Here is a 7,770-nt window from a genome sequence, read left to right on the forward strand (position 1 = left end):
GGCAGTGTTTCTCAAACTTTAACATTTCAAGGACCCCTTAAAGGTAGGGTAAGTGATTTTCTTTGGTTAAAATAAGTGTTAAATATAGCTCTATATTCTGATGGTACTCGTTGCTATAGAGTGTTTGTTCAGTAACAGGAGTCTCTCTCCACCCCTTTATTAAACAGAAAATGCATTTTCAGGTCGGGATACCAATGTTATCCAATCAGGATAGAGAACTCGGTCAGGATACAGATTAAACAAGTGGAATTGGAAGTGATGACACTATAAAATGAGCAGACAAAATTGGAACTGGAACACTATAAAAAATTAAGCTGATAAATTGGTACTCTCTCCTGAGATTTGGTCACCTACATGAAAATGTATTTTCTGTTTATTAAAGAGCTGGAGAGACAGGGAGAACCCTGAACAAACACTCTATAGCAATGATTACTATCACAATATAGTGCTTTAACCTTTTAACAAAAAACAACAAATATCACTTACCCTACCTTTAACTCTGACAGTAGCCTATACAAATGGACAGAAACAGTATTCAAATTGAACCATTGTTCCATTTGTATACTGTCTGTCAGAGTGACAGACATGCATAAGAGCCATTTAGAACCCCCACCCCAAGGAAGGAACCCTGAGAGTCCCTGGACTGGACCTCACTTTGAGAACCACTATGGATGGGGATGTTTTGGTTTTTGTCATCACAATAGTCTCTATTGTGATGACAATAGAGAGGGGGGGGGGCAACCTGTAGATTGGTGTGCTACTGATCGCGACAAATACAAGTGTTCCTATATCTTAAAGCAGTGGTTCTCAACCAGTGGTCCGGGGACTACCAGTGGTCCCCGGACCAGGGGGTTCCGGGGGACCACTGGTTCCCGGACCAGGGGGGTCCAGAGGGGGTTCCAGGGGGTCCCCAGCAAAAGGTGTTAATACATTTGCACCCCTTATCCATATTGTATATTGGCTATTCAAACATAGCAGATCTACAAGCTCACAGCACTGCAAGCTTGTAGATCTGCTATTTTTGTACTTTTTCGAAAAAATCTTGAAAGTGTTTGAAGAATTTTGTAGAATTTTGCCTTTTTTTTAACATAAATCTTCTCTTCTGTGCAGTCCCTGGCACAAAACATTTTCAGATGGGGGTCCACGGCCAAATGTATATCAATTTAGGGGTCCTTGGCATGAAATAGGTTGAACACCACTGTCTTAAAGAGTTTAACCTACACTTACTTCACTACAGTTTAATAACGCATAATAAACGTGGCGAGTGCAGTGCCATTCATTTGTGTTGGAACGACGTAGCTAAACAAATCTGAACGGTGGATGAAATTACAAAAACGTAATAATCGTGTTTGCAACACATAATCACCATGTTGAGAGAATGAGTAATTTGAAGCTCTCTCGAGGTGTCATCGTGTCCTTGTGGGAAAAAAAACAGAACCCCAAAAGACCAAATCCTCCCAATCCCAGTGCACGCTCCTCCCTTAGCCACGGATCACACGACGGTCGTCTTTCACGACCGTCCTGGATGAACTTCAACCTGGTGTTTGCAATTTCTACATTTACGGCCCGTACATCTACAAAAACGTTCAAGTTTCAAATATAAAGTCCTTACCCCATGGCCATAAATGTTACAATTATGTACGAACCCTTGAACGTACCCTTATCATCCGTATTGTTCAATAAAAAGCATTTTAATCCGATTGATGGCCATTTTCTCTTATATCCGAGTGCAATACACCTCCCAAACCGATAGGGTCACGTTGATGAAATCACATTGAAAAACTACGAAGAAAATGGCCACCAATCGGATTAAAATGCTTTTTTATTAAACAAAACAGAAGATAAGGGTATTTTTGAGGACCCGTACATAACTATAACATCCGTGGCCATAGGATAAGCACTTTATATTCGAAATATGAACGTTTATGTAGATGCACGGACCGTAAATAGAGAAAGCACAAACACCAGGTCGATGTTCATCCACGACCACTGTGACTGACAGACGACCGTCGTGTGATCCGTGGCTATAGCTCCTCCCTCTTCCAGTGACATCAGAGTGGAGGGGGTCTTCGTCGTCGGTTAGCAGCAGATCTACAGAAACAAGTAGAGTGAACTGGGGTTCAGATCAGAGACTATAGGAGCTCCACTTCATGTATCGTTCGGATTTGGATACAATCCTCGGAGTTGATACAGTATCCAGCACAGCACATGATACAGTATCCAGGTGAGTGGTCGCTTTTCTATTTGATGGCCGTGTTTCTATTTGTATTAGTCGAAGGTTTTTGGTGGTCTTTTTCCTCTGGTGGTCTTTCTTTTCTCTCTCTCTCTCGATCTGAGAGGGATCGGAACACAAATGTTCACGATTTTTCAAAAATAGCAGATCTACAAGCTCATAGCACGGCACTCGGTGCTGCGCTATGAGCTTGTAGATCTGCTATTTTTGAATAGCCAAAAAGTATAAAAGGTTAATATTATTGTGATCGGAACACGTTTAGGGGAAAAAGTCTTGTCGACTCCAGCATTTCGTTCCACCTGGGAGAGTATTTAGGTTCTTTCTGCCTCTCCCTTTGGTTCTTTTACAATTAAAAGTTTCAAACGGATTGCGGTATATAAACGGATACATTACGCGCACAGTAGGGCTGTTTCTATGGCATAAGGTTGGCATGCTGTTAAAAAGAGAAGCCCTGCTGATCCTGTACATGGGAATTACAATAGAGTCGGTCCTTTGTCGCGATAAATATCTGATCCGTTTTGAATAGACGTTGTCAGCTTAATGTCCTTAATCAGGGGTGTAATAACAGTGTAATAACAATGTTATTATGCATCCCATGGGGACGCGAGGGTGTTATCCTGTATCCCATGGGACCTCTGTACCGTCTCTGAAGTTATGCATACATAAGCCATATTGTAGGATACATTGTCTTGCATTTAACTGTAACCCTATAAGACAACAAACACAACAACAAAAAACAGAGGATTCGGGCAGTGATTGAAACGGTATTTTGAGACACTGATGCCATCATCAGGAAAAGTCTGTTTTTCTTCTTGTGGCTCTGTCTGTTATCGCATGGCTGACATGCGTTGCCATGGTATCAAAAAAAACCAACTCTCCCTGGATCTGAAGTGAGAGGCTGGCATCATCATCATCATCATCATCATTAACCCTTTACAGTCTCGCTGCCCCTGCCCTGGGGTTGGAAGTACAATTCTACAGAAAAACAATACTCTTTTTCAGTGGTGTTCAACCTCTTTCATGCCAAGGACCCCAAAATTGATATACATTTGGCCCGCGGACCCCCATCTGAAAATGTTTTGTTCCATGGACCCCCCCAGAAGCAAAGAGTTAAAAATGTTCGCTTTAAAATATATATATTAATTGAAAGATTTGCACACATTTTCAAGATAAAAAAAATAAATAGCAGATCTACAAGCTCATAGCGCAGCACCGAGCTTGTAGATCTGCTATTTTTTAATAGCCAAAGCTAAAGTGGTTAAAATGATTGTGACGCTATGTTAACTCCTTTAGCTGGGGACCCCCTGGTACACACCCCCAACGACCACTGTTGGCCCCCGGACCACTGGTTGAGAACCACGGATCTATTTGATCATTTCTATTCATATTGGGTGCTTTCATCCGTAAACTCTATGCCTCAAAATGTGTTGAAATGACTTTACAAACCAGAGCCAAGCCACCGGCCCAGTGAAATGATGTTTACATTGAGGAGATGAGAAGGAGACTCTGTTTCCACCTCAAATACTTGCAGCTTGTCAAGTTTGACCAGCTGAGAAGTTATAGGTTGATATATTATACAGTAGAAGCTTGTAATACAGTCATTTGTGTTGGATAGCACCTTAAATAGCTAAACAGGATACAAGTGCTTTAGACAGCAGCATAATTGAATGGTAATGATGAACGACAAATGACAGCAGAAATGCATCAAACTAAACAGTGTACAGGGACAAAAAAACTCCTGTTAAAATAGTGTTCAAAACAGAATGAGACAAAAAGGCACGTAAAGATATGTAGCATAATTATTGTCTCTGTCGGGTGGAAAAAACTGTCCAAAACTGTTGCTTTTCAGGATTCAAATTCAAAAATAGCACCTTTTGATGCTTTTGTGTGACACTGTAGTGTGATCAAGTAGGGCGTTAATTTACAGGGGAAAAAAACACACACAATGTTATAATATGGAGATAAGAGGTTATTGCCCGACAGCGATGATGAAATAGTAAAGTACAATAAAACCCATTAGTCGGTTTTGACCGTTTTTTTTTGTTGGACCAGCCCAGACATGCTGCATTTTTGGGAGAGTTAAAACAACATTCCTCATTGAATAATACATACTGTAGCCCCCACCATGTTTCACTTAGATAGCTGAGGCATGAGAGCGTGGTTTGCTTTACTAGCAGCAGCTGTCAATCTCCAGGGGAGTGCGTGCCTCCCTCCACACACGCACACACACACACGCACACACACACACACACACACACACACACACACACACACACACACACACACACACACACACACACACACACACACACACACACACACACACACACACACACACACACACACACACACACACACACACACACACACACACACACACTAGAATACCAAAAGGATTCAGTAGGCTGGCAGTGGTTCTTAAACTTTTTCATGTCAATAACCCCCCAAATTCATAATGTACTCGGCCGCGGACCCCCATCTGGAAAAGGTTTAGTGCCAAGGACCCCCATAAAAGAACACTTGTTTAAATGTCTCTTTCCAATTCTAAGATGTTTAAAATTATTGTACAGTTTTTAAATTTCATGCCAAGGACCCCTACATTTATATACATTTGGCCGCGGACCCCCATCTCAAAATGTTTTGTTCCAGGAACCCCCAGAAGAGAAGATTTGTGTGAAAAATGCAAAATTCTCCAAAATTCTTCAAACACTTTCAAGATCTCTCGAAAATGTTCAAAAAAAGCAGATCTACAAGCTCGCAGCGCGGCACGAAGTGACACGCTGTGAGCTTGTAGATCTGCTATTTTTGAATAGCCAACGCCAACGTACACAATATGGATAAAGAGGTGAAAATGTATTAACATCTATTGCTGGGGACCCAACCAGTGGTCCCCGGACCACTGGTTGAGAACCACTGCTATATTACATCATTTAGCTGGGGACGCCCTGAAACGCCCACCAAGGACCCCTGGGAGTCCCCTTTCCGGACCCCCCACTTTGAGAACCCCTGCAGTAGGCCGTTCAAAGAAGTTGGAAGTCCTGAAATGATCCCCCAAAGAACAACTTATCTCTCTTTTTTAGCCCAAGTCTCGAAAAACCCAATTCTGTCTGAACTGCAGCTGGATTTCTATTTCAATAGACTTCATTGTGTGAATGAATGAATGTGCATGTGATTCCAGATAAGATAAGACCCTTCCCCCCCCTGAGTCTGAACGTGCAACAACGTGCATCTCCGTGTTACCGTCGTCAGCCCAGGGCATGATGAGTACCAGTGTTGATTTCGTCGACTAAAACTATGACGAAAAATGTTCTTCAGCTACCTTTTTTTCACAGACGAAAACAAATAAATATAGACTGAAATGTTAGTGAGGGACTAGTGTAGAAGAGATCCAGTAGAACTAAAAGACAAGTCATTTTATGTTAGGTTGCGCTCGGGTGTTGCGCTCTGAAAATAGCAGATCTACAAGCTCACAACGCGCCGCAGCGCGACGCGTTGTGAGCTTGTAGATCGGCTATTTTCAGCATGCGACCAAGTGTAAAATCGGCCATTACGACGCCATCAAGGCACCGCAAAAATACATTTTAGTCGACTAAATCAACTATAGATTTAATCGACTAAAACTAGACTAACAGTAAAATTTCAGATTACTAAAATATGACTAAAACTAAATGCAATCAATTTGATTCAAAAGACTATGACTGAAACTGAATCAAAATGTGCTGTCAAAATCAACACTAATGAGTACAGTTCATTACAGCAGTGGTTCCCAAACGTGTTCATGTCAAGGACCCCCCAAATTGTATTAGGCCGTGGTGGACCCCCATTTGTAAAGATTTTCTTTTTTTGTACCTGGAGAACCCCATACAAGATTCAAGATTTTCTCCACGTTCAAACTTTCTTTTGGTAAATTAACGCCTTACTTGATCATACTACAGCGACACACAAAAGCATCAAAAGTAGCAGATCTACAAGCTCGAAACGTGGCACGAAGCACCGCGTTTCGAGCTTGTAGATCTGCTACTTTTGCTATTTGAATCCTGAAAATGAACAGTTTTAGACATATGAGATTTCACCCGACAGACGATATCTACAAGCTCTGAGCTTGTAGAACGGCTATTTTCAGGCATATAAAAGGCATATAATACAGCGTTAAAGTTGTCAACCCTTTTTTTGATGCTATATTTACTCATTTTGCCTGGGAACCCCCTCAAGTAACCCTGTCGGCGGTCCCCGGACCTCACTTTGAGAAGCACACTTGCATTACAGCATCAAGCATTATGACACAGAGAGGTCACTCGGTGTCAAACAGAGGGGCTGCTGTGTGTGCCACTGCCACATCCCTACCCGCGCGCCCCCCCCCCCCCCCCCCTAGCCAACCCCTGTCACCCTCCGCTGTCAACAGAAGGAAGGGTACGCCAGAAATCATGTTAGATGTGAGTCATCCTGGAGGTCTGACCCACCCCATTGTCATTGACCTCTGACCCCTCGCTCCACCAAGCATCATCTGGTGTGTTATATCCAGATGTATCTACCGTTTTCTCCATGCTTCTCACCAGGATGGGAAAAGCAGTTTTTTTTTAAATCAGTGGTTCTCATCCTTTTCAGGCCGTGACCCCCCCCACATAATAATCATATCTGAAATGGGGACCCCTCACCCTGATAAGCACTTGGAATTGTAAGCATTACATGTAGTTTGACTCGCTTCCACGGATAAATTGTAGACCTTGTCGATCGGCTATTTTCACAATATTTGCCTATTTCTTATATCATTTGACTATTTGGCCAATGTTTGACCAGTTAAAAAGATCCTTAAATTGTAACTTCACGCCCCTAACATCATATGGGGACCCCCCTGGGGGTCCAGAAAAAAAGTTTGTTGTTTCCATTGTGATCCTATGTATTCAATTCATCAACATAGAATAAAAACAACACCAAAATACAATATCCTCAACAAATATAAAACACTATTATGTAGGCTACAAAGTAAAAAAATGGGGAAGAGAAAAAATGGCAGCAGTTCACTGCTGCCATTTTTAAATGTATATCGCTGGTTCTCAACGTGGGGGGTCCAGGGACCCCCCCCCCCCCCAGGGGATCCTTGAGACATTATAGGTCTCCAAGACTGTACAAATTACAGTCACAAACATGTAACTCTCAGAGTTAAATGAACACTGAGGACTTTGCTAGATTGTTATATTGGGGCCCCGGAAAAAAAAACAAAAGTCCATGGGACATGGGATCAAACTGGGGGTCCTTGAAATAAAAATAAAAAGCTGACAATCACTTTAGGCTATGTAGTTACAGTATGACGAATGGAGCAGAACTCTGAGAAACAACTTGAGAGTGGGTTGTATTTTGGGGTGGTGGGGGTGGTGGGCTACACTTTGAGGATTCCAGGACGACACATCCATTCCTATTGGCTTCTATTGTGGGGGAGTCACCATTGTGTATTAGTCGGTGACAAGATTTGTAACAACGGGAGGAGACTATAGCTGAAGATCCGGATAAAAGCCCCCGAATGACGTTCTTGAACGCCG

General features: G+C 42.3%; 1 protein-coding gene across 1 annotated transcript in view; it reads left to right on the top strand.

Annotated features, from left to right (window-relative positions):
* Nucleotides 1-2,105: 2,105 nt before the first annotated feature.
* The window catches only part of LOC311065041 (SH3 domain-binding protein 4), a 67,901-nt gene continuing 62,236 nt past the window's right edge, over nt 2,106-7,770 (top strand). Inside the window, exon 1 of the mRNA XM_084085210.1 lies at nt 2,106-2,224. The gene's annotated coding sequence lies outside the window, so the exon portion shown is untranslated. The remainder of the gene's footprint in view (nt 2,225-7,770) is intronic.

Source organism: Gymnoscopelus microlampas (assembly GCF_963454915.1).
Source record: "Gymnoscopelus microlampas genome assembly, chromosome: 17".
NCBI lineage: Eukaryota > Metazoa > Chordata > Actinopteri > Myctophiformes > Myctophidae > Gymnoscopelus > Gymnoscopelus microlampas.